Genomic DNA, 27063 nt, shown 5'->3' with positions numbered 1-27063 from the left:
AGTTCGCAGTGGCATTTTTCTGCATTGGCAACACTGACCGACAACGAAAGACTACATTCAACTGTTGGTTCTATATTGTCGCCGTCACACGTTATCTTCACAAGCTCCGACAGATTTATTCGTTGTGACTGATGAATGTAAGTTTCTGTTTCAAATTACGTAATTTTTACGTTGTAAGTCGTGCACAGTAAGCACTACGTAGGTATGTACTAGAAAATATAAAGTTATTTGACGAAAGACTCACCGTTCTTTGAGGAACAAACCACGACAGGGCAAACAGCGGAACCAAGCAGACTGCCATTTGTGATATTTTTTTGAACTGTGTAGCGCATCGGTTAAGAGCACGCTGTAAAACAGCGGGAAAGACTACGCGCGCACTATTAATTCCCCCCCCCCTTTCTTTTGTGTTTCGAACTGCTTCTAATCCAGGAAAACCCGTTACGCACACAGATGTGAGTCCTTCGGTTCGAGCTGCATATTCTAGAGTAGCGCAATCCAAACTGATGAGAATTTCTCTGAGTGAAGGGGATGTCTCCACAGCAGAAAATTTCGCTCCAACAGAATTCACTGAGAGAACCAAATTTCCAACAACTCAAGAAGACAAAGGAGTATAACAGGAGCCCGTCCACAATGCTGCTCCTCAGTGACAGATGATTTGTCTGTGCAGTCAGCAGGAAAAAACCAAGAACGTAATACATATGAACTTCAGAGAGCTGATGTACGAAAGGTTGCAGGCCTATCCACTATTATTCACTGCCAAAATATGATCGACTCACAATAAAGAAGAAAACGTCAAAACAATACGAGAAAAATGCTTTCTTAGACAAACAAGCTGAATCAGACAAAATCAAGAAGAGACGAAATCCAAATCCAAGGAGGGACCTGGTGTTTTGAATTGCCTAGGGTGTGGTGACGTCTAACGGCCTTGACGCAGTGGTAACACTGGTTCCTGTCTGATTACCGAAGTTCAGCGCTGTCGGGCTGCGCTAGCACTTTGATGAGTGACCACCCAGTCTGCCAAGAGCTGTTGGCATGCGGGTGCACACAGCCCTTGCGAGGCAACCATAGGAGCTATCTGAATGAGAAGTAGCGGCTCCGGTCTCGTAAACTGACATACAGGCGGGAGAGCGGTGTGCTGGCCACATGCACCTCCATACCCGCATCCAATGACGTCTGTGGGATGAGGATGACACGGCGGCTGGTCGGTATCGATGCGGCTAAGGAGTACGAACGTGCAGAATTTAGGTATGTTGATATTTAAGGTTTATGTTGAATGTTCAGCAGCTGTAACTGAAAAAAAATCTGTTCCCAAATGAATCAAAAATAATTTGTTATAAGAAAAGTTTGTTTTAACCTTCTCATCTACTAGATATGAGGGGTTAAATACTACGTGCATACTCTTTCCCGACTTTCCCCTATTTAAAACTATTTCTTACTCTATGTTTCCGCTAAGAGGTAAAAGTTTTCTTAGACGGGCAGGGTTGTAACGCAACTACTCTTACCATAAGAGGAGTGTTAGAGAAGTAACGGGGAACTTTAATTTCGCGTCTTGTATTAGATTAGCACGACATTTCTGCCATTGTGACGATAAAAATGTCTGTAGAGTATCTGTACAATGTTAGCCATACGGGATACTTACTTAATCGTCAGCTGTCAAAAAGGTTACATGTGTTTTGGTAGTATCGGTGATTGGCTGTTTTGCGTAGAAATGGATGACAGGTGTTAAATTTTGCTCTAAGAACGTAATACAGTGCATCAAAGTTCTAGAAACGTTAAATACTGTTTCTGGTGATTCTGCATGATTAAAACATGGGTTTACGAGTTCGAAGGATATCGTGAAGATGACGAGGGTCCTGGTCGTCCCAGCACGATAACCTATGAAATCGCGGAAAAAGTGAAAGAAATGACTACAAATGATTGCCGAATCGCAATCAGAGAAGTCGCTGTTACTGGTTGCCTATCAACCGGCTCATGACATGAAATTCGGATGTTTCCGGTAAATTTGTTCCCAAGCAGTTGAATTTCGGGGAGAGAGAGAGAGAGAGAGAGAGAGAGAGAGAGAGAGAGAGAGAGAAGACTAGTTAGCGGCGGACGCGAGTTGGTTAGGAGTCCCTGCATGGAGTCAAAAACGATGCCGAACTACTGAAACATGTCATAACAGATGATGAAACGTTAAGTTTTCGGATATGACGTTGAAACAAATGCTCGATCGTCTCAGTGGAAATATTCTGAATCGCCGTGACCGAAAAAAGCTCGACACGTGTGATCAAATGTGAAGGTTATGCTCACTGTGTTCTTCGATGTTAATGACATAGTGCACCATTGAGTTTTTGTCAGAAGGTAAGAAAATAAAAATTCGGAAAATTCCTACTTACTTTCTTTCGCCAACCGCAATAACATAGTCATTCAAATATCTACATTAATATTTCTCCATCTATCGCAATTTTTAAGCTTTGCGTATGTCAGTTCAATTACATTTAAATTATATTCTATAGTGGAAGTAACAGTAGTGCGTCTATGGGCTTCAACATATGTTTCATTTAAAATAATTTCTTTAGGCTTATGTTGTATAATCATATCACATAATGTTTTTATTATTGACAAGTCAGCATCTACGTTATTTTTTAATAACCACTTAATCATTTCCCTTTTATTCGACGACCTCGTTATAGCTTTCTTACGCTCCTTGATGTGGTATGAAGCACTGTCCATTACAACAACAATGTTGAGCGACAGATTCGGATTTACTTTCGTCGAAATCCCAATTTGTAAAATTTTCGTGCTTCATTTGACCGTAATAGTCCCCAGTTGCACAAGCAGCTTTATAAATAAATCGTGCGTTGTGTAAAAACCCAGCATTACACCAACTACCCACCACAATAATCCTGCTGTTTCCACTGATAACGTACGTGATGACATTAACACCAGGGCCCTTCCAAAGATTTCGGCAAAAAATGTTGGTGCCCACGTAAGTTTCGACGATATTCTTCATTTCCTTAGGTGTATGAAGTATTTGCAGCCTGCTCAACCAGAATTTCTCTTTTACTTGCATATGAAAACCTATTTCATGCTGTGTCTTGTGCAAAACATCTTCTGAAAAGGAAAATGGATTTTTTGTTATAGAGGAATAGCTTATTTGCGTAATGTCTGCACTTTTTTTGATTTATTAAGTCCTCCAGCGTCTGTCTAATAGCCGATTTTGTGAAGTTGTCTATAACGATGGGTTTCCTCGTAAAATTCTCAGCGCTCTTTTTCGGCGATACCAGTAAACCATGTGGTTTATTTTCAGGCTTCCTTTCTGATTTGTTCTATTTTTTAAATTATATTTTATTTGCACAACTCTGACTTTTGCATAAACTGCAGCCTTTTTAATGGAGATTGACAATATTAGTGAAGTTCCTTTTGTAGCGACTCTTTAATACAAGCTGTAATTAAACTAGAGGTGACCAAACGCTCTTTACTCCGTAAGGGCTTTCTCTTCATATTGTGTCGTTTTCTTGCAATGCTTATCCGTCAATTCCGAATAACTATGTTTATCACCAAATATACAAACATAAATGACTGATGCTGGTAACTAAAATCCCACGAACAGAATTGAAGTAAATCACCGCACGCTACATTACACTGCTAGACAGGAAAGGGCGACTGATATTTGGTGTACCTGGTAGGGCAGTTCCACGGTCCTTCCGGAAAAGGCCACTTCCCCCGCCATTTATTTGGTACAAATTTCCTAGAGATACATTAATTTTGTACAAATTCGTTGTATTCTTTGTCAAAATATATTTGCTTTTAAAACTTATACACTTTTGCAAGCTTTCGAACCGATCATAGAGACAATTTTTGCACTCTAACTTGGTACCTTGAAAGCAAGGTTTTGGAAGGATCAACAGCACCCTGAGGTGATGAAAATATCTAGTAAATTTGCTTTACTTCACGTCTATGATCAAAAATTTTTTGTCATCAAACTACCGCTTTCGGTCTATAATGACCATCTTCAGATCTGCTGCAAAATATGGGAAAAAACACAAATACACTAGAAGATTGTATACAGCTTAAAACAATAAAATTGGTCATTTTTTTGTTTGAAGCTTTAGGCAATCTGCTAGTGTATTTGTGTTTTTAGCATATTTTGCAGCAAATCTGAAGATGGTCATTATAGATCGAAACCCGAAGTCTGATGACAAAAAATTTGTGACCATCGACGAGAGACAAAGGGAATTTATTCTATATTCAAGTCACTGTTCAATCCGCGACCATGTCACAGCTTGTGAAAGTAGTGCTATGAAAATATCTGTCTACGCATTTTTTTGTATGAAAGAACAAAAAGTCGATACCAGGTGAATACACGCAGTGAGGTACGGACTCCGTGGTTTTCTCCGTCAACTAATTAACTGTTTCACGTACTGTGTGCAGATGGCATTGTCATGATGGTATATGGTGTGACGTTTCTTTTGTTTCCTTATTTCGTCAATGACGCATTGCAAATAAATTTTTTACAGCATTCAGTGTTAGCTATTCTTCGGTCTTTTAAAACAACGGCCGCCACACATCCAATGTAACCAAAGAAAAACGCCATCACTTTTCCTTCACGTGCTGTGAGAACAAGAGTGTCACTCGTACTGTTTTGGTATGTAAGGGATATTTCGCAGCTCGCGCAAATATATCCAAATTTTATCTCTTGTTACGATGTTGTGTACTGATTTAGCACTGACACGAGTTTGGTTTTAAGTTTCGGTCAAATTTTGAGGATTACATCGGAGATCTTTTCCACAACTAAATTTTCGTTCAAAACTGAACGTACTGAAGTCTTCGACACGCCTAAGGACGTCTGTGCCTAATGGAACTCCACGTGCCCTCTTAATTATGTCGCGCACAGCGCTATTTATAGTTCTTTTAAGCAGTCGATTAACGATCGACCTTTCTTAAATTCACTGCTGGAAAAATGATCACGACGAAATTCTACACAACAATTGTAAACTATGTTCTTTTTTTACGCTTACTGCAAACAGACTGCTTTGTCATTTTCTGAAATCTCATTGTTTTAGGAATATCAATGTCAAATTTTAATATAACTATACTGTCAGTAAGCAGTAGCGCCATCTACGGCTCTATTGTAACAACAGGTGACACACTTACTACTCTTGTTGAAAGATTGTGCCAGTCATTCTCGAATCCACTGTCATCTGAAGTTCCGTCGATGATATAAATAATGTAGTTTTACAAATACGTACGTGTATTTCAAAATTATGATGCACAATTTTAACAGCTGCAGACACTTCACTTTCTGTTGAATACTACAACGATGGATTTCAGCAACGTTGGCCGTAGTAGATATCCCATCACTGGCTCAGATTATATATGAATTACTCCCGACACGAAAATAAGCTTCATTTCATAACCTAAACAGCAAACTCTTTAATTCGTAAAGAATTACGCGCTATGTTCATACATATACAGTATGTATTAGAATCCCACGGACGGGATCGGGTCAACTTCGAAACATACAGAATGTACTAGAATCCCACGTACGGGGTCGGGTCAGCTTCGAAACATTCTTGATGTCAGTTTAAAAATAAGTGGTGCTGATGAAGATTTTCATATGTTCCCCAGTATCTGCGTCGCATTAAATAAAATAATATGGTGACAAATTTCACAGCTTTTAGACGTATTCTTGCGAGAACTATCTTACGACAAGAGTTCGTTTGAAGTGCTGAAAGAAAGGGAACATAAAATACCTGCACTCATGTGTCGAGTGAAAGGAATAGTGAATATCAATATCGCGTAGAAGATGTTTCTTGCTATACACTGGTATTGTCGTTGAAAATATTTATGAAGCAGTATGTACTTACCACAAGAGGAATGACGATGACACTGCGCTGCAGTCTGTGCCAATGTACCCTTAGCACTATGGTAACCCAGATGGCTGAAACAAACATCAACATGGCTGAAACAAACACCAACACCACAACCATTAAGCGGTCTGTTTCGTTCTATAACTAGTACAAGTTTTGCGCAAGGACTGCGGAACTGCGACGCACCCAAATAATGAGAAAGTTCCGTGCAATAACTGCAAAGCTAGAAATTAAACCTCAGTATTGGCAACAACTACAACAACAACAATGGTTTTCTGACCAGAATGTTTATGTGCATGTTAACACTAACAACGAATTATAACCTGGACATACTCGGGATGCACCAAAAGCAGTAGCAAAAAAAGAATTGGAGCGAACAACTGGGAAAATATCAGGGTGGTTTCCGAAAGGGGAGATCGTACATGGAACACATTTTTAACTTGAAACGATTAATTCATAACAGCATGTTAACCAGAAAAACTGCAATTGTATCAGATACTGATTTCAAGAAAGATTTGGTACACAGGGACACAATAGATAAAATCATTTCAGAATTGGATGTTATAGCAAAATTCACAAACCTAATTTGTGAAACTCTAGCAAATATGGCATCTTCCGTTAAGTATAGGGGAGGAGTATCTCAGCCATTTGAAATAAAACCAGGCATTAGACTAGGTGGCGGTTCATAACCCTTCCTGCGTAACTACAGTTCAGAAAAAAATTCTGTACGTACAACAATAATGAAGCAATAATTCTGAGAAGGAAAACAAATAGCATGAAGTAAATTGCTTGTGTTTTGGAAAAGATTCTGTAATACTTGCAGAAAATCTGCTGGAAGCAGTTACTCAAATCTTCTGAAAAAAAAACCATGCACAACAATTTATAGTAATACAAATAGGAAAAATAGAAGGAGTTAGTATATTTAAATACCTTGCAGAAACTAGAAAAATTTGCAATGAATGTAAAAGTTAATAAAACTGAAAGAGGATACGGTTTGGCAGAAAAAAATCTACGAACAACAAATGCGTACTGAAATGTAACAGCTCATTTTCCATACGATTTCAAAGATTATTTGGATTGTTTGATTAACTTTTATGTCACTAGGTAGGACCCTAGTAAGTAACTTTGCTTCTGAGCTCTGTAATATAATTTTCAACAATTCCATGTCAAAGTAACCGCTAATATTACATCCATCCATTGGCAGGAACATGTATTGTCAAATCATTTAACTGCAATTAGGGTTTTTCATTTTCGAACAATCGAGTAATTATAATGTTTGAAACCTGTAACAACTCTGTTTAGCATACTGTCCGCTTACTAGCTAGTGGTTAATATAACATAAATTACCTCATATTTATTGAATTCATAAAACGAAAACAGATTAACAATATAAAAGTGTTCATTTAGGTTGCTGTGTTATATACTGAAATTCTGTTTTCACTCAAAAATAATGTACAGTCAATCAGGGTAACTTTTTACCAGTCAGGGTACCTCTGTACCACTTAATGCTCTTGTTTCAAATGACTGCTACTCCACCTACTTCCACTATTTTGTACTACAAGCAACAATTTTATTACCGCAGTGGTTTCTCGTTAGTATCTCAGTTGTATTTCCAACTTCTTACAAGCCCTTAGGCTCGTAATTACGTTTTAATAGCATTGGTTGTGAAGAGAGCTACTGGCGATAGTGATTCAAGTTGACAATGCGATATCTATACAAATATCTTAATATTTCGAAGTAACCCAGCAATACTGAATTAACGCTGTTTGTTTCTACTTCTTAACTGAATTATTTCTGGCACGATCTACACTGATTGACTGTAATTAAATTTCAAACAGGAAACATGGTAGGAATATTTGGGATAATCTAGTTTCGGTATAATTTCCAAAAATGTAATTATCATTGTTTATTCGCATCATTCCACTTATTTTTCCATGAGAATAAGAGATCTGTAATTTGTCTTTGTATCTTATGCCACGCATTTCAATTGCACCGACCAGATGATACTTTTTTTGCACTGATCAACAATTTCTGTAATTGAAATTAGCGAATTTATTACACGCAACAACACATTAATTGTTAGGAAGAACATAAAGCCCACGAGAAATCGTGGGCGGGGGGTGCCAGTACTATGTAAGATCTTGAGCAGCAATGTGTGACGTAACAAACTGTAAACCTGAAACAGTAGCTGACTTTTCACGTCTTCTGATAACCTTCGTAGTCTCTGGTACGTCTTCAGAAATTTACAGGAGGAGTGATCTGCAGCAAAACATCGAAATGAAGGTAAGTTCTGGTCAATGTTTATAATTTTGAACAAACTGAGTTACACACACACACACACACACACACACACACACACACACACACACACACCTTTAAGACCATTTATTTAAGCTACTACCGACAAAATAAATATTTCGTAAAGATGTTGTTTATTTTTATTAGTTTCTACTGACAACATTTATCCTCAACACAGAGGCTACAACGTAGTACCTAAAAAAGCCAAACGAAAAAACTACAACGCAACTGTACGACCAGAACGTTCATATGCATCCGAACGTCGAACGACAGGCTAGATAGGATAGCGGTGCCTGAAAGACGGATTATTAGAAAAACAATGGGTGCAATACAAGCAACAGATGATTGGAGTGTCAGAAGTAACGATGAAATCTACAAAAATATACAGAAAATAGCTGAAGTAATGGCGAGGAAATATTCCAGTATTTTTGGAAAGAAGAACCAAATTAGCTTATTTCATGACAATGAAATAGATTCCAATATAAAAAAGAAGAATCAGAAGTTACACAGAGAAATACTTCGTCTTAAAAGTTAAGAGGGTGCATAAAACGAAAATATACAGAGACGCTAAAAGGGTAGGGACACGATAGAAAGTACTTAGAAACGCAGGAAATAAGAAACCAAGAATAGTAACAGTGGTTGGAAAGTATCCTTGTTGGTCAATATGGTGCTACTATTTTATTTATATATGCATACCATCATTTCCAAACCCTCTACGTAAAAATTGTTCATTGAGGCGATCTGACATTTGTTACTGGACAAATCTGTTAAAATTCCGGCCATGCCTCCCTCGGTAATTATTTAGGTATGGTAATTTGTTGTTAATTTTGAAATTTGTGCAATGGCTAACCACGGCACGATAACTACTTTAAGTCCATTAGAACTGTGAGCTTTGATTCAGTGTTGTATTGTAGTTAACACAAACGCAACAGCGAGATTAATTTAGAGCCTAAAATAGCGAACAACGACACAACTACAGTCACGAAATATGCCTCCTACTGCGAAAGCGTTTCCACCTAAGACAAAGTCAGTAGCTGACACCATAACTTTCCTAACTCCATCCCTCAAACAATTCTTGTGCAGTGGAAAAAAAACACCCTGTGTGTCAATGGATGAAAAACAGAACGATGTGTGATTTCAAACAATTTGTATCGTGAAGAACTAAGAAAGCATGTTCGGAATTCATACACTAACTTTGTAGAAATAAAATATTGTCAATTCATTACGTCGTCTGCTTGGTTCACGCATCGTATCATTAATTTTCATGTAAAAGCAAGGGTTCAGCGTCACAGGTGACTATATCCCTGTTTTGCGAGCAAATGAAATCTGCGTAGTCTGAAAACACTGACAAGGAGATGTCCTCAGGGGTGGGATCGATTTTCGGAAATCATACATACGTTGGTGCAGGTTAGGCTCCCAGGTATCATACCCTGGAGCCATTCACCCTGATGGACCCTCATTCGCGAGCTATCGACGAAAAAATTTCGGAATTTCGCATGACGGTCTGGGTCCTTAGAAATAACAATACTATGTAGACAAGGCGGCACAGCTTACTGGATAGGACACATTTTTGACGTGCAGAAGTTTGCGGGTCGAATCCTACCACGTACTTTGACATTTTATATTTTCAAATGTTTAGCAGAATGACTGATCACTATTTCTCCAATTAATTTAAATGTAATTGTTTTGTTTACAATCCTTTGTCGCGTCATTTAAACATCGTATTAGCTTTTTTAGTAGTTCCCATTATCTCCTGTCACATCTCGCTCAAAGACGTCCCAGACGTTAAAGTAACCTCTGACGTGCCACAGGGGAGTGTTATGGGACCATCGCTTTTCACAATATATATAAATGACCTAGTAGATAGTGTCGGAAGTTCCATGCGGATTTTCGCGGATGATGCTGTAGTATACAGAGAAGTTGCAGCATTAGAAAATAGTAGCGAAATGCAGGAAGATCTGCAGCGGATAGGCACTTGGTGCAGGGAGTGGCAACTGACCCTTAACATAGACAAATGTAATGTATTGCGAATACATAGAAAGAAGGATCCTTTATTGTATGATTATATGACAGCGGAACAAACACTGGTAGCAGTTACTTCTGTAAAATATCTGGGAGTATGCGTGCGGAACGATTTGAAGTGGAATGATCATATAAAATTAATTGTTGGTTAGGCGGGTACCAGGTTGAGATTCATTTGGAGAGTCCTTAGAAAATGTAGTCCATCAACAAAGGAGGTGGCTTACAAAACACTCGTTCGACCTATACTTGAGTATTGCTCATCAGTGTGGGATCCGTACCAGATCGGGTTGACGGAGGAGATAGATAAGATCCAAAGAAGAGCGGCGCGTTTCGTCACAGGGTTATTTGGTAACCGTGATAGCGTTACGGAGATGTTTAACAAACTCAAGTGGCAGACTCTGCAAGAGAGGCGCTCTGCATCGCGGTGTAGCTTGCTCGCCCGGTTTCGAGAGAGTGCGTTTCTGGATGAGGTATCGAATATATTGCTTCCCCCTACTTATACCTCCCGAGGAGATCACGAATGTAAAATTAGAGAGATTAGAGCGCGCACGGAGGCTTTCAGACAGTCGTTCTTCCCGCGAACCATACGCGACTGGAACAGGAAAGGGAGGTAATGACAGTGGCACGTAAAGTGCCCTCCGCCACACACCGTTGGGTGGCTTGCGGAGTATAAATGTAGATGTAGATGTACTCAGTAGGATTGAAATCAGACGGTCCGTGAATGTTCGTCTGATCCAGTTCGGAAGTGATCTAGCGATGAATTGCGTAGCAGGTCACCTGTGCGGTGCTTTACGTGAACATACCGATGCACGTGGTTGAACAATAGACTCCTATATCGCTTGCCCTATATCGCCTGCCGGGGTGAGACGATATCAAATGTATCGGACGTCCCATTCTTAACCGGCATTTGAAATCACTGCTGACGTGATTTAAATTATTTTTATGTACTAACCTGGATTTTACTTTTTCCATTTTACCATTTTATAATTTCGTCCATATTTTCGCATCCATTATCCCTATTCTTCATTTTACTTGAAATTCGTTTTCGTTTAAATCTCCATTTCCATTATTTTGTGCATAGGGCAACAAGAATTTACGTTTTAAATGTTTGTAGAACGATCATCATTAAAAAAAAAATACATCTTGTAACAATACATTTTTGATCCCACTGCACAACCAACAAAAATAAATTAATCTGTCTTTTGTTTTTTTAACTGATTGATCAGCGTTTTAAACACTTAAATATTATGACAGCTGCCCGCATCTCGTGGTCGTGCGGTAGCGTTCTCGCTTCCCACGCCCGGGTTCCCGGGTTCGATTCCCGGCGGGGTCAGAGATTTTCTCTGCCTCGTGATGGCTGGGTGTTGTGTGCTGTCCTTAGGTTAGTTAGGTTTAAGTAGTTCTAAGTTCTAGGGGACTTATGACCACAGCAGTTGAGTCCCATAGTGCTCAGAGCCATTTGAACCATTATGACAGCTAAATAAAAATAAATCACAAGCACAAGGATTCCAAATGAGAAACGCATGACAAAAAGAAAAGTGAGAGCTAATGTAATCGTTAATACAATGTTTAAAATGACGTGTCAAAAGGTTATAAATAAAAAAAACACATTGACACTCATCAACTGAACACAAATAGTGATGAAAGTCATTTTGATAAAGACGTAAAATACCTGTTCGGATTCGAATCCACAATGTTCTGCATGTCAGGAACGTATCCTAGCCGCTACGTTACGCCTGCAATTATCTTGTATTAGAAGCAACCACGCAGTTCTCAAAATTCATTCGTAGACCCTAGTACATAATAATCTCTCTGATGGCTCCTGAAATAATGTTCTGACGTTAACTACTCTACAAACAGTATCCTGCTAAAATAATGCCATAATCAATATACTTATGACATCAATATGGAGCAGCAAAATGTAGGAACTTCAGAGAAGAAGCTGCACTTCTAATACCGCAAATGGATAATCAATTATCTGACGCTGCGAAATCAATTGGCGATCGGGCTTTTGCAAATTCAATAAATTAATTCAACTGCGTTTCGCGCCAGTCACAATATGACAGCGTTTGCGTATTTTTTTAAGTCTCTTCTTACTACACTGTCTTGTCTACGCAGAATGTGCTATAATGTTCTTCTTCAACGAACAACCATTTTCACCCTTAACACGAAAATCTTCTTTCGTGTTCCAACTAAAATATTTTGATGAGAGTATTCCTCTTATATCAATGAACCAGCATTTACCTTAGGTAAGATATGTTGTGCGACTGGTGTTTCAATAAGCGAAGAAGTAGTATGGCGGATTCCACAGCTGTTCCCGTGGCCAGTGAGGTAAACACGCGATAAGAATTTTCTCGAGTATAATGTAAAGGCAGTGGGCTGACCAAGTCAATCCATAGAAAGCTACAAGCCTTTAAAATGCTGCGTGTTACTGCGACATCCAGATAAACGCAAGTTTGGAGGATCATTCAAGATGAAAATTACAAAAAAAAAAAAACCTTATTTGACCGATTGCAGAGTACCGTTCGACAGTGAACAACCCTTTATTAGTTTGAATCAAAGGATCAGATAGAGAAGATTTAAATCAGGCTTCCGCGATTAGTCGCTGGTTTGGTTGGTCAGTGTGAGAGCATCGTGTAAGTGTTAGTGTGTCTCCTGTGGAATACGCTACAGAGAGGACATCGCGCATCTTACGATGCCTTGTTTTTCAAATTTCCAGATCGGAAATTCCAAGAAGTGTCCAGAGAGAGAGAGAGAGAGAGAGAGAGAGAGAGAGAGAGAGAGAGAGAGATTGCTTTCTCTCTTGTTTTGACCTGCAACCTAACTCTACAACTAAACACACTTATGGTGGCGCCATTTCACAACAGAAGTTTCTGCATCGCTTCTCAGCTTCTCATTGTCCTTTGACACAGGCTCCACTCCGCAGGTCTTTCTTATCCCTTCTCTCCTGGCAACACCAAGAATATTTTTCAAATCCTGTATTTTAGCGTTCTACAATCCATCGCCTCTGATAGCTTCTGATTTCAACTGACTGTGATATTACTGCACGTTTAACTTCTACACCTGCGCAACATAGCGAGAGGTCTCCGTTCAACCAACAATTGCCAAGCAGATGCAAATGTATCCTCTCGGGTGTGGCCAACGTAGAGATAATGCAGACGAGAGTTGAAGGACCTTTCGGTGTCGAACGCAGAAGCAGCTCCCACTCCGCGAGAAAAATGAGGCGATAGCTGCCGGAACTGCTGCCGCCAACTCTGGAGTGGCAGTTAGCGCCATCCAGTCCCAGCCACTAACCCGTTCCAGATGGCGGTTTCTTTGTTCGCTGGCATGCTGACACAGGATGGAAATTAATGCACCAGTGAAACTGCTGCGCCGAATACTAATTCGTTCCTGCTACAGATGTAACTAGCTGTGTGTCACATTCAAAAAGATGCCTTTTTTCGTCGCTGCCATAAGAGTTAGTAAAGTTCGAAGGAAACGGCCACAATTTTTCAGCGTTGCATATTGACTTTGTTGTCAACCTTGAACTTGCGTTCAGCAAAACACCTACAGTTATTGCTATCTTAACAGTAATTATTTCATTTATGTATGAAATACGAAAACAAAATTAGCTACCGTTTAGTGATTGTAAGTGAGAAACAAAATGCAGATGTTTTCATGTTTCCCCACTATATCTCCAAAAGTCGAAGAGATATTACAGGCATTCAAACCTGGGGAGGGGGGGGGGGGGAGAATCTAAAACAAGAGTTATCCAGATTAATATCTTGCTACAGTCATATCTTAAATGTGAATTATACAAGTTTCCAGAATCGAACCATGTAATAGTTATCACACATCATTTGTCACATCTATATTTATGTTATTAGAGAAGTATAAGTTCATCTGGAGAACGGCAAGACATTGTAATAGTCTTCCAAACCTAAGTCTACAACTAAGTACAAATACAGTGGCGCCGTTTCACAACGAAAATTTCTGCATGGTTTCTCATTGTCGTTTGTACACCATGGCTTTGGGCATATTAAATTAATGAAACTGTGTGAAATTTGAATCGGCATCCACATATGGGGCTTGACCCGAAGTCCCCACACACATGAGACTTGCGCTTTATGCTGTTTAGCTGTATTAGTTGCCCCTCAATATCCAACTGTTTGCAGATCTACCTATGCTTCAAAGTAAGGTAAGGAATCCGTCAGAGGATGGGTGAAGAAAGGAGAGTTACTGGAGCAAAACTGTAAATACGCAATTGAGATCAGTAAATGGAGTAACAGTCCTGCCCATTGACCAGAATAATTTTGGGACAAAGAATAATGTACCCCAGGATGAAAGTACAAGGAATTCGAATGAGGGTAACTTATTTTCCTCTCTTTCTTTCGTTTCTTTCTTTCGGCGTCCATCTCTTAGTTGTTTCTTGTGCTGAAAGTAGAATAATTCTTTAACTGGTTAAATAACGTCACCATAATCCACTTTTCTTTTCAGAATACTGGTTGGCTTCATCTACCGTGAGGTGATACCAATATCTTTCGTTTCATACATGTTACGAGGATTTATCAAAATTAAGACCGATTAAATAAAAAACATGATAGATCAGGATGTGCTTGAGCAGTACAACCTCAGTACACGAGTATCCTAAGTTCCTTAGACTTTTGTTGCTTTCCTTTCTATATCAAAGAGTGAGGATAACAGAGGGATGGAGATGAATTTTCCTTCCTCACATCTTGACTGTTGTTTAGAAATGTGTCAAGGTGGAATCTAGTAAGTAATCCGTGCAATGACTTCATTCAAACTCAAGAAACAGAATATTTTTGAAACAACCACGGCCACAACAGAAAATAACGCAAACTGTGATTCAGAAATAAGAATATGTGTTTTCGGTGGGTTTCACTTAGCCGGGAACATCAGTAACATGTGAAAGTATAATGTGAAAACGTAGTATGCCGACGACAATTCATTCCGCAACTTTATGAAAACGTTTGTAGCACAGCATAATTTAATAAAAAGCGCTGTATTCCATCACATTGTAAAAGCACCTAAAATTTGTTATAAATAGTTTGTGACTGTAGTAAGAAAATCGAGTAAGAAATATGTCGAATGGGAGAAAGGAATACGTATGATCTGAATGCGCTCGTCGGAACAGTCAAGTAAAGAGCCTCGCAGAACAATAATTAAGTACGGACTCAGTTTGCTGTTACCAGGCATGCCGTACTTGTCTGACATCCAAGCGATGCTGTTCCCAGACACTGAAGTGGTCGGTCTAATACTCTGGTTGACTGCTGATACAATGCAGTGGGATTGCGTTAATTAAACTTGACGCATGGAGAACGAATATAGAGCGGGCCCAGTCATGTCGCTACAAGGGTAACACAGGAAACTCCTTTCACTTACGAAAAAAATTACGCATGATTTTAAGTTGAATGTTGCTACGCCATTAGCCAGAGCCATTACTCCAGCCCCACATTTCACTGCCACTTCATAATGGATACATGCTCGTTATTAAAACTAACATTTAACCCGCAGCATTGCACAAGGGTTGAGTGATGTTCTTTTTAACACAGGCATTTAGATACCAGAACTAGCAACATGCAGGACTCACGCAATTGTTTCATAAATATTTCTATTGTGTAATGGGTGAGTGGTATGGAATTACTCATATTACTGTGCACGTGTTAAGTGTGGTTTTATTTCAGCGTTTCTCTACATCATGTTGATAGACGCCAGGGCTGCTACGGTCAGATTCGCAATTATCATCGTAGTATTTGCCTCATATTAGACCTGCCTTTGTTACGGAACTGTTCAAGAATACACTTTTTTTTGGGAGGGGGGGGGGTTGTTACGTTTGGGTCGGTAAACATACCTCAGATACATAACTTTAGATTCTGTGATAGTGGGGGGGGGGGGGGGACTGAATCAATTAGTACAGTAGTGAAGAGGTACTGGCGGGAGTAAAACTGGGAGGGCAGGTTGTGAAGCGTACTTGGACAGCACAGCTCAGTCGACAGAGCACTTGCTCGCGAAAAGAAGTGAGGCCAAGAGTTGCAGTCCGGCACACGATTTTAATCAGCCATGAAGTGTTAAACTTTGGCAAACTCCACTTCAGAGTCAACATTCATTCTCGAATCATTTTTATTTTTCAGAGTTTAGCTACAGCAAATAACTTTTTAGTATTCGTCTGCAATGGTTGTAAGGCACACTGAACTGAAAGCCATTATAGCAAACATAGGAAATATAGCAACAGTAACGAAACACGTAACTCCGGCAACGAACGTTTCAATGTGTGGCATTTTTCTATCTCCATACAATAAACTCAGATAAACTTTAGAACATCGTAGGTGATTAAAATGAGGCGTAATGAAGGGGGGGGGGGGATGGACGACCACCATCATCTGGAATCTTTGGTTAGCACATTCATTCACCGGATGAGATTCGGTGGCAGCCTCTCGGTCAAGGAAAAGTGGTGCGAGGAATCAGAAGAGTGAATTATCAGAAGGAATTGTCTGGGCATCAGTACTTTACGTGCACACAAATGAACAGCTAATCGGAGCATTCGATGTGCCTTGGCGCAGCGACTATTGTCCTTTTGCTTTTAAATCAGCAAGTCGCTTAGTTTTCGGGGTTGATGAAGGCATATTAGGAAAAATATATTGGTACAACTTTTTCAGCAAGTTTCGGAATTTATTCTAGCAAACACTTTAATCTCTCCGTTATTCGCTGCCCAGTCCACATGAATACAGAACTTTACACATTTGTAAACAACGTAGCATCGAGGTTAACGTTGCCCGCAGTGAAGAAAGAGCATAACCTGCAGTTCTCTCTACTTTAGATGATCGTTAGTGTTTTGAGTTTCAGATTCGCCTCACTTGCTGTTAACCAAATGAACAGGAAAGTCGATAGGCAGCTCTTTCTGTCTTCGATAAAGTATGTGACGTCAAAATGACGTAACGTGTGTAGGAAGTATTATCCTCCCAAAAGCAATGGCGGCTGTACTCTTGGCTACGAAATGTGGCGAACGCCGAGTTAGAAGTTAATGGAAGTGCAGTGCTATAAGGCCAACGTGCACGTTGCCTGCATCTAAGACGATGATTTACAGTTTATGGCGACGCCAAACTAGCCGCACTATTTTGAAACAATTTTTCTGTACATACTCTTTTTCAAAAAAATAATAAAAAAAGACATCATGAGAAAATGAACATTTTATGCACTATAATCAAGGACTGAACAGAATTATTGTTGCAAAAAGGCAAAGGAAACTCAACTGTTGCATTTTACTTAAAACGGGACCCGAGTAAGTTCAATAATGAGGGCCGTTGTGAACTCGAATGCCAAACTGTCCATTCCATTACCGTGGCGCAGCTGAAGCAAAATGTTTTATCAGCGCCGCACAGCTTAGGGAAGGCCCGAAACACTGACGGGTTTGGCACGCTGGAGGAGTCGCTAAGAGATAACGGAGGTGCACGCGGCTGCGGCGAGTGGACAAGCAGGAGGGCGCGAGGCGTGCCGGTAATCAAGACGGATGAGGGCGGGCAGCGCCGCTAACGGCTCGTGGCATTCATCAATCATCGCAGCCGCGCGGCACGGCTATTACACGGCCGAGTGCAGTCGCCGGCGCTCAGGCTCCTGCTCCCGTCCGCACCGTCAGTGTCTCATCACATGTGAACGGCGCGTAGGCTGCCAACCACTACTCACATTCAGCGAAAGGAGGCCGCTGGCAACCACGAGTTTCATGCTGTTTTTGGCTATTTCCACTCACACATAATGATAAACTTATTTTGTATGTTGTCATATTAAATTCTTCGCTTTTTCTCATTCGTTAGTGCCTTCACGTCCGTGACGGCCACTGAAGAGGCTGTACAACTTCCGTTATGGGTGAGGAATATACTCCCTTAGTCAGAAAAGTTCCAGGACAGGTTTCTTTTTTTTAAAATAGAAAATTGCTCTTACCAAGTAATGATCCTAGCTCCTACCAAAGTAGTACCCTCGGCTATCCATACAAAGTTGCCAACATTTCTGGAGGTCTTGCAAGCAAGCAGCGAAATTTTCAACTGCGATGCTTGTAACCTCATTTGTCTCAGCCCGTTAGATGTCAGCGATATCTTGATGAAGCTTTCCTTCCTGTCGCCATTTCAGTCGCGGAAATCAGAAAAAAGAATCGTTGTGCGAGAGGTCGAGCGAATATGGCGTATGTAGTATCGCAATAACAGAATGTCTGGATAGATATTCGGTAACAGGAAAAGTAGTTTGGGATCTTGCATTTTCATGCAGTGAGAACCGGTCCTAAGAATGTAACAAATCAGTGCGGCGACGCTGAGTTGCTTGTTACAAACGCTTCAAGACTTAGATGTAACTAGTTTCGGTCACTGTCTGAGCTGGAGGAACATACTTACGGTGAACAATCCTTTACTACCAAACAATGTGGTCAACGTTTGTCTATGTTCTCGAAGGTTGTCGTTTGATTTTTTCCGAGGCTGGTGACCCAGGACACCGCCATTCAGTACTTTGACGCTTCGTTTGAGGGTCATACTGGAAGCATAACTTTCATCCGCACCAATAATCCTTGACAGAAACGTCGGATCACATTTGGTTCTATCCAGTAGTTCGACAGAACTTGTTCGTCTTTTAGTGTGCGAGAGACGAGTTTTGCAGCTAGCTACACTGCTTATCTATTAGAAACGTATTATGTAGCGAATGAAGCGAAGACGCTTACCTCTCTCAGGGGCAACTGAGTTCCCTAAGCGAAGCCAATCGAGACGAACTCTACGACGGCTGCCGTTTGCTTCGCGTCTCGGCCCTGCGCTGTTTATTTTGGTCGCGCCTGCAGCGAGCAAATCGGTTTAGGTGGCAGCGAAATGAAATTTTGAGAGTACGCCGTTTGGCAGGAAGTTCATCTGCGGCAGGCGGCAGACCTCTTCAGCAACGGATAATTCGGCGACGGCGGAGCTGCGACCCGGCCAGGCGCTCAGGTTCAAGCACTCGCACGTCCGATCGAGCAGTCGGCTGGCAGCCGCCTGGCTCCAAGCACATCTCATTCCTTCCGCAACACCCTCCTGCGACTGACGCTTACAACTATTTCGCCTCCTATGGTGCACTTTCCCTCAAACTCTAAGAAACTTCTAAACGTGCAAATTTTTGAAAATGCTACGAATTCACTGGAACGTATTAAAATTAAATGTTTTGGGCTCGGAGTAACCGGTATTTTGGAATAACACCACACCTACCATTACAAATGTGCTATATAGGTCTGCTACTTTCAACTAACGTAGCGAAACTAGGCTTTCAAAAGAACATTGCTACAAACTCCGAAACGTCCTTTTACGTGGCAGAAAAATGTTCTCCCATATAACAATTTCATGCCAATCTGTTAAAAAAAAAAAATCCACCATCAATGGGTTTCGACCTCGTGACTTCTAGCACGACAGTCTAACTCTCTACCAGAGAGTTTCACTTTCAGAGCTCACAGATATGGTTCGCCTATACTCCGTAGTTATGGTGTTACTTTTAATTACCATTTACGCATCTTCTACAGGACGACTGCACATAGCACAAACTAAGTCGGTGTTTTAGTTGACACACTATCGACACACGAAGTTTGGTACCGATCTGAGTGTTTGACATGTGGTTTGGGTGTGAGCTCCACAACTCCACAACCTGGGAGCCTTTCACCTTCTCTCATCACGCCAGTATCAAGCTTGTTCTGAGGTGTTATCCCATAAGAATTATCACTGCATATCCAAACATGTCGAATTCCTCAGGATTGTACCTAATGACTTCATACTGATAGCAGTCTTTTACCGATTAGATGACACAGACTGTACCGTATAAAGCAACTTGGGGTTAGCAAAGCTTTGTTTTACAAACACACACACACACACACACACACACACACACACACACAGTGAAATTGCTACATGAAGTTTGAAGAGCTCCAGACTACACATACCGACAGACAGGCTTCGCGAACTCCACTGTAACTTACCCATTTCTATAGCTAGTAGTCATATCCCACTGTTAACCTAAATTAATTTCACAGTGGTTATTACATCTTCCATGGTTTTACCATAAGTAGAATTATTCATTATTTATAAAAAGCCTTCTCAAATCACATGTCGTGAGAGCCCTCTTTTCGGTAGTAACATCCGTGTACTCCTTCGACCAGGGACACTGGTGACTATTAAGTCTCGTCCCCAACCTGAGACACTGCTGGGGAGTTCCGTAATCTAGACTAACCTCTGCTTATTCCCCATCATTATCATCAGCTTGGGGACAAAACCATTTTGCAAGACTATGCACTCTGGACACTGCGGCAAACTGCTGTGCCCGCCATAAAAATTTGTGGGACATGCCAGGTCTGCCTCCAAGACATATCCCCCACCGGCATCCGCAGCCACATCTCAGATATCTTCTTTCAACAGACTATTTGATCTTCGGAGAGCCGCAGGAACCCTCCATACGATAGGGTGTGTTGCATGGTGTGCCCTAGAGACTGTTTACATGAAAGTAAAGGAAGTAACTGAGATCGTTAGATTGCCTGTACTCTTTCTCACTCATTCGCAGGTTACTTGCCTTGGCGCACCTGTGTACACAATGGCAAAGTCCCCTGTAAATAGTGCGTTCGAAAAAAAGCAACATACCAACATCAGTCAACTGTTCAATACTGACTGTGTTCCTTGGAGGCCTAGGCACAGTGTAACGTAAAGCAGGATCCAGAGTGTACGTGCTGTGGCATACGTTTCGAAATTTCTCAAAAATGTCACCGAGCAGGCACATATGTCTTCCCCAGGTACATTTCAGAGTATCCCTCTAAATCATAAATATTGTACTCCTGCCACACATTCACCACTTGCCTATACACCGCATTCATTATGGCAGCTCCTGTGAATATGTTTCTGAATGCCGTTATATTGGGCAAATTGGTTTCACGAAGTTTTCCCATCCAATCCAGGTTATCAGAAGGAAAGACCTCCTTCTTCATCACAAAGTGAAACTTTGCATAATCGGGATATGCGGCACTACTGATATGCATATTTTACCGATGCATTGTCTTAGCAGTAATTATTCTAATCTTATCCTCACGATCCTTATGTCAGTGATATTTAGAACCATCATTTAAAGCCGGTTCTTGGCACTTCATTAACAGACTTTCTCCGGATAGTCTACGTCTCCCTTCAAGCGTGTTCCAGCTCAGTTCTATCAGTATCTCTGTGACACTCTCCTACGGGCCAAACAAACCTGTGACCATTTGAGCTGCCATTCTCTGTATACACTGAACATCCCATGTTAGTCCTATTTGTAACGAGTCGCACACGCCTAAGCAATATTCTAGTTGCACGAGTGATTCGTTAGCAATCTCCTGCACATCCCCAGTATTCTACCAATAAACCGAATTTTGCCACCTGCTTTACCCACAACAGAGCTATGTGATCATTCCATTTCATATACCTACACCCAAGTACAGGGTATTCGTAAAATCCGGGAACATTTTCAATTATTTATTGCACAAGAACTAAACATTGTACAACTGTCATACATATTGCATTTTGAAGAGAAACTCTTGAAGTTTTTTTTCAAACATTCGATATGCGAACCATGAATGACCCGGCAGACGTCAATACGGTAATCGAATTCTTGGCATACCCGTCCTAGCATCGTCGACTGTGCCAGTCGCTTCCCGTGTTCTCTCCCGGAGCGCTGCGACATCACGTGGGTGAGGCGGTACATACAACAGATCTTTAATGTGTCCCCACAGGAAAAAGTCACACGGAGTGAAATTTGGAGATCGGGAAGGCCATTTCATGAAAAAGCTGTCCCCTTCTGTAGCACAGCCGCCATGTTTGCGACTACCGCTGACTATCGGCAAATTACCGAACTACGCTGTGGCGGTATAAATGAAAAAAAGCTTTCAGGGTTTCTATTCAAAATTACATATGTATGATAGCTGTACAATGTTTGGCTCTTGTGCAATAAATAATTGAGTGTTCCCGACTTTATGTACATCCTGTATTTGTATGAGTTGTCCAATTTCAACAGTTATTAACTGACATTGTAGTCATAGAATACTACTTTGTTTTCGTTTCATGAAGTGCACAATTTTACGTTCATGTACATTTAAACGAAGTTGTCAATATTTCCACCATTTTGAAATCTTATCAAGATATGACTGTATTTATGCAGCTTCTTTCAGATGGTACTTCATCAAAGATAACTGCATCATCCGCATAAAGTCTGAGTTTACAATTAATATTGTCTGCAAGGTCATTAACATACAACATGAACGGCAAGGGCACCAACATACTTCCTTGGGGTGTACCTGAAGTTACCTTTACATCTGACAATTACTCTCCATCCAAGATAACATGCTGCGTCCCTCCTACCAAAAACTACTCAATCAAGTCACAAGTTTCACTTGACAATAAGTGTGGATCCATGGTGTTTGGCACTGAGGTTCTGTTCAAGTTACTTCATTATGCTTGAGCCCAGAAAATGTTTTTAAGATTCTACAACAAACAGATGCTAAGGATCGCTGGCCCATGCAAAAAGAACTGCAGCAAATACATTAATAAATAATAATACATTAATGAATAATAAATAACATGGGCTATTGTGAATAATAAGTCTATTAAATTAATAAAAAAGATCCATTATCTTTCAGAAAAGAAAAGGCAAAAGAAATCGGTTGCAGCTAGACGCGAACTTGCAACTTGTGCCAAAAACGACGCGCTTCCCATAGATCATCATTGCGCAGTAGCAGTGGAAAAGTATACTTCCGTAGCACGCAAATTATAACACTAAAAGCATCAAAGTCTATCACTTCTGATATGTTATTTCCTGTCATTTTATTGTAACAAATCGTTCCTAAAACGGCAATTTTTCTAGAGATTCTTAGTGTGCTGAAGCTCTGAAACAACTTATATTCGTAACTTGCTCTGAAACAACTTATATTCATAACTTGTACGCTGTATTATATAAATCACCAAATACAGAGTTCAGCTCTTAATATAATGTAGAGTCTCCTAAGTTCTGCCTGTGACATAAAACCGATGCTACATCTGACTGGCCACGTTCTTCTCCACGAGGCAAAAAACTGACACGGCAGATTCTTTATTTCAAGCTTCTCAATGGAGTAGAGCGTGCAGCTTCGCACTGTGACGTCACATACTCCTCGCCCATGAATGTTTTCACATCTGTGAGAGGACGCCTAACAATGGTCCCTGAAATATGCCCAAAGTTTACGGTAGTAAGGGGATGGAGCGCTGGCCAGTCCCCAGTTCGGGAAATCTGGGATCGGCATGCTCGGGCCAAATCACTGCTGTCGCAGCATCCTTTGGAGAAAAACAGCCCTGCCTTCCCAAAGTTGTGAACCAGCCTTCATCAAACCTCTCAGGTAAGGCTTGTCCGGCTTGGTTGGCCTGCCAGTAGCTACGGTACCGCTGGCGCAGCCCTCGTCATTGAGGCACGGAAACTCTTCCGCCGGACATTTGAAGGTGAAGTCGATGAGGCGGTGTCCTCCTGGAGGGCAAAGCCTCACGAGATTTTCGGGGCCAGTATCTAACAGTACGAATAAGTTGCCACAGCAAATACATTGGTGACTTTCGTCGACAACTATGCAACCTAATCCACAGTCTCCACATCTCTTAGGTATAATCTCTTCTGGAAAACATTAACTGCAGATTACTCTCTTTGATTTCGGGTGTAAACGGGTACAGCACTTCGCAATAACCCATTGAGAATCCCAGACGATTCTTAATTACTGTTCAAATTTTGACAAGTCTGATATCCATAGTCGTTTACCAGCCTATCCTGACCGGTATTCCACCAAGCCATTACCACAAAAACAGTATTCAATTTGTTACACTTTCTGTAAAACGAACACACATGCCTGTTACAGCTGTTTTAGTAGTTCATCAGAACTATGTCTTGCGCCTTCCCGACGACTTCGCTTCGTCAACAGAGTAACAGTTTATTTTATACGCTGCTCGTTTCACTGTTGAAAAGAAGTGTTTCAAATTGTTAAAATGTTCCGAAATGCCTCTCGAACACAACTTTGAAGGTCACGTCCAGAAACAATGATACTAACTGTCGCTCTTCTGCCGCAGTGGTCCCGCAGCAACGACGTCAGGCGATCCTAGGATTGCCACTCGCTCCGATACATCGGAACCGTCACTGTTATGGACCTTCTTGTCCCGACATCCGTACAAGACTCAATTTTGTCCCGATTCTGTAAAATACTGTTACGAGCTTGGTTCAAGTACTGAAGTAACGCCATCTGTTTGCGCAACATGTAAATGCAGCCTCAGTTGTGTCAACAAGTTTATGCTGATTAAGTCTCTCAGCCGGCGTTGCAAGTTGCGTATCCTATATTGACTAGCACCTCTTAGATTAAGCGTCCTCATTCTAGAAAATGCCTGACTTGTCCAATAGTACGAGACTGGAACCATTTAAGCATCGCCACGCGGAATAAACGGGCAGTTCCCACTTGAATAGCGATCTGATAAGACGATTCTTTCTAAGCGTAATACGAACAATGATTTTTTTGATAGTAATGTTTGAACTGTTTACTGCACGTATATAGGGCGTGAAGTGTATAGCGACATGCACTTCCATAACTAAAGTGTTACTGTCGACCGTTTACCGTCTAATAAACTTATCATAGCTTAGAAAAATGCCTAAGGATGGAAAGAGACTTTTCGCATGATTACACGAAAGAGTGGTCTTTTGTGAAGAAAGCACGTACGGATCAGGAAGCGTTGTGTGATATTTATAGCTGTTTCATCTCAGGGACTCACGGAGGTAAGGCAGATGTTAAGGTATCATGTTTCTACCAACAATCATATAAATAAATTCGCGGTAGCATCGAATCAAAGCCTGTTTCTACAGTCGTGGTTGAAGAAGATCCCCAGGAAGAATTTCTCGTTGCTGCTGCAGAACCAACAACGCCTTATAAAGTTGTCAAGCATCATCAGTCCAGCTGTCTAGACTGTAGCGTAAAACTGAATGCCGCAATATATCCTGACTCCATACTCGCCGCAAAGCAGTGTATAGCCAGTGCCAAAGCTACAGCGGGTGTTAAAAATATTCTTGCACCACACACCGTGTTCGAATGCATAAAACAATTGCAAGAAGTTTCATTTTAGGACATAGGCGCCGACGTATCGAACCGTGACTGAAAAAATGTTTCCTTTAGTTGTTCTGTACTTTACTGAAACTAAAGGAATCCAACAGAAGCTTTTGAAGTTTAATTCGCCGAATAACGAAACATCGGAAAAACCGTAAATTTTTGTATATACATTTTAAGACAACTGGAAATTCCATTACATAAGTTAATCGTTTTTTTTGTGGAGGCAATACCAACTTCGGCCGAGACAATACCAACTTCGGAGGGCTTAATCGACGTGGCCGGCACAATGTGCTTCAGCAAATTAAAGATGAACTATGAAAACACGTAGAAGGAACTGGCTGTCCTGCCCACACTCTCCAAAATACTATATCAAGCGCAACTGGACTCTTTAACTATCGACACTGAAATAATTGTCATGAAAATATTTAATTATTTTTCCAATATGCACGGTAAGGAAGATGAAAGAGGTTTGCTTATACGTTGATGTCAATCATCGGACTCTTCCATTTCATTCAAAAACAAGACAGCTGTCGTTAATGTCAGCAACTGTGAGAATTCATACGCTTTCGATTCCATTAAAACAATTTTTTGATGCCAAAGACAGGCCCCCTAAAATAATCTCAGATTTTTTTCAGCAGTCCAATCATTAAATGTTTCTGCAGCCAAACTTGGCTCTATCTGAAAAAAATTATATATATATATATATATATATATATATATATATATATATATATATATATATATATATATATATATATACTGCTGGCCACCGTAAATGCAACACCAAGAAAGACAAGAGGTAGCACAACAAAATTTATTTTGTAGATAACATGTTGACCAAGTATCAAATGATTACCTTTACAGACGTCTGTGACATGTGGTTCCTGCCAGAATCAGTAGCCAGAGTAGCCGCCATTGTTGGAGATCACCGCTGCCACACGTCTCGGCGTTGAGTCAAAGAGACGTTGGATGTGTTCCTGGGGTACAGCAGCCCAAGCAGCTTCAACACGTTGCCAAAGATCATCTGGTGTGGCAGCTGGGGATGTAATCTGGGTCACTCGTTGAGCAACCATGGACCACATGTTTTCTATCGGCGAAAGATCCGGAGAGCGAGCCGGCCAGGGAAGCATTTCAATCTGGTTATTGACGAAGAACCTTTGGACAATGCGTGCCATGTCTGAATGAAAGGAAGACTGCCAATTTTATTGGCATGCAAACCAAGAAGAATTTGAACAAATTAAAGAATGAGAACCCTAACCAGGAAATAATCAATTTCATTTCGAAATTTGAGGAAGAGAAAACGGAATTCTATCCATAGCATTTGATTTCTTTTAATAAATATCAAGTATCTGATTGGATGACGCCATCTGAAACTCCAGATCTGATGACTGAAAACACTGTTATATACCTGACTAAAAATGGTGTGAAGATTTCAGGCGACAACTGTTTTCAGGAATATATGTATCTGAAGAGCGTTTTAGAAGCTAGGCTTAACTCGAAAGAATGGAAGTCTAAACACTAGGTGGAAGAGAGGTGAATTTACTTCTTATGGCAACTGAAAGCACTGAACGCAAATGCCAACTGCTAAAATTATGCGAGTACTTGTTTTTTGTGGAAATAGTAGTTTCGCTGACGTAGGCCCAGTGGTCCGATGAAAGAAATCGACTGTTGCCAGGGACTATGGAATCAGTCTTACAGTTCCAGTTTAACTACAAGGGGTTTTACAATTACGTAAAAGGAAAAACTACTTCTGACGCAAGTAGTTCCATGTAATAGCGCTCTAAA

The 27063-nt window shown here is 40.7% G+C and overlaps 1 protein-coding gene across 5 annotated transcripts in view; it reads right to left on the bottom strand.

Annotated features, from left to right (window-relative positions):
* The window catches only part of LOC126481487 (ran-binding protein 3), a 312296-nt gene that overhangs the window by 98474 nt on the left and 186759 nt on the right, over positions 1-27063 (bottom strand). For all 5 annotated transcript variants that reach the window (XM_050105271.1, XM_050105280.1, XM_050105287.1 and 2 more), the window contains one exon: positions 5850-5923. The gene's annotated coding sequence lies outside the window, so the exon portion shown is untranslated. The remainder of the gene's footprint in view (positions 1-5849; positions 5924-27063) is intronic.

The sequence above is a fragment of the Schistocerca serialis genome, chromosome 1, assembly GCF_023864345.2.
Source record: "Schistocerca serialis cubense isolate TAMUIC-IGC-003099 chromosome 1, iqSchSeri2.2, whole genome shotgun sequence".
Lineage (NCBI taxonomy): Eukaryota > Metazoa > Arthropoda > Insecta > Orthoptera > Acrididae > Schistocerca > Schistocerca serialis.
This window is presented reverse-complemented; position numbering and strand designations above follow the sequence as displayed.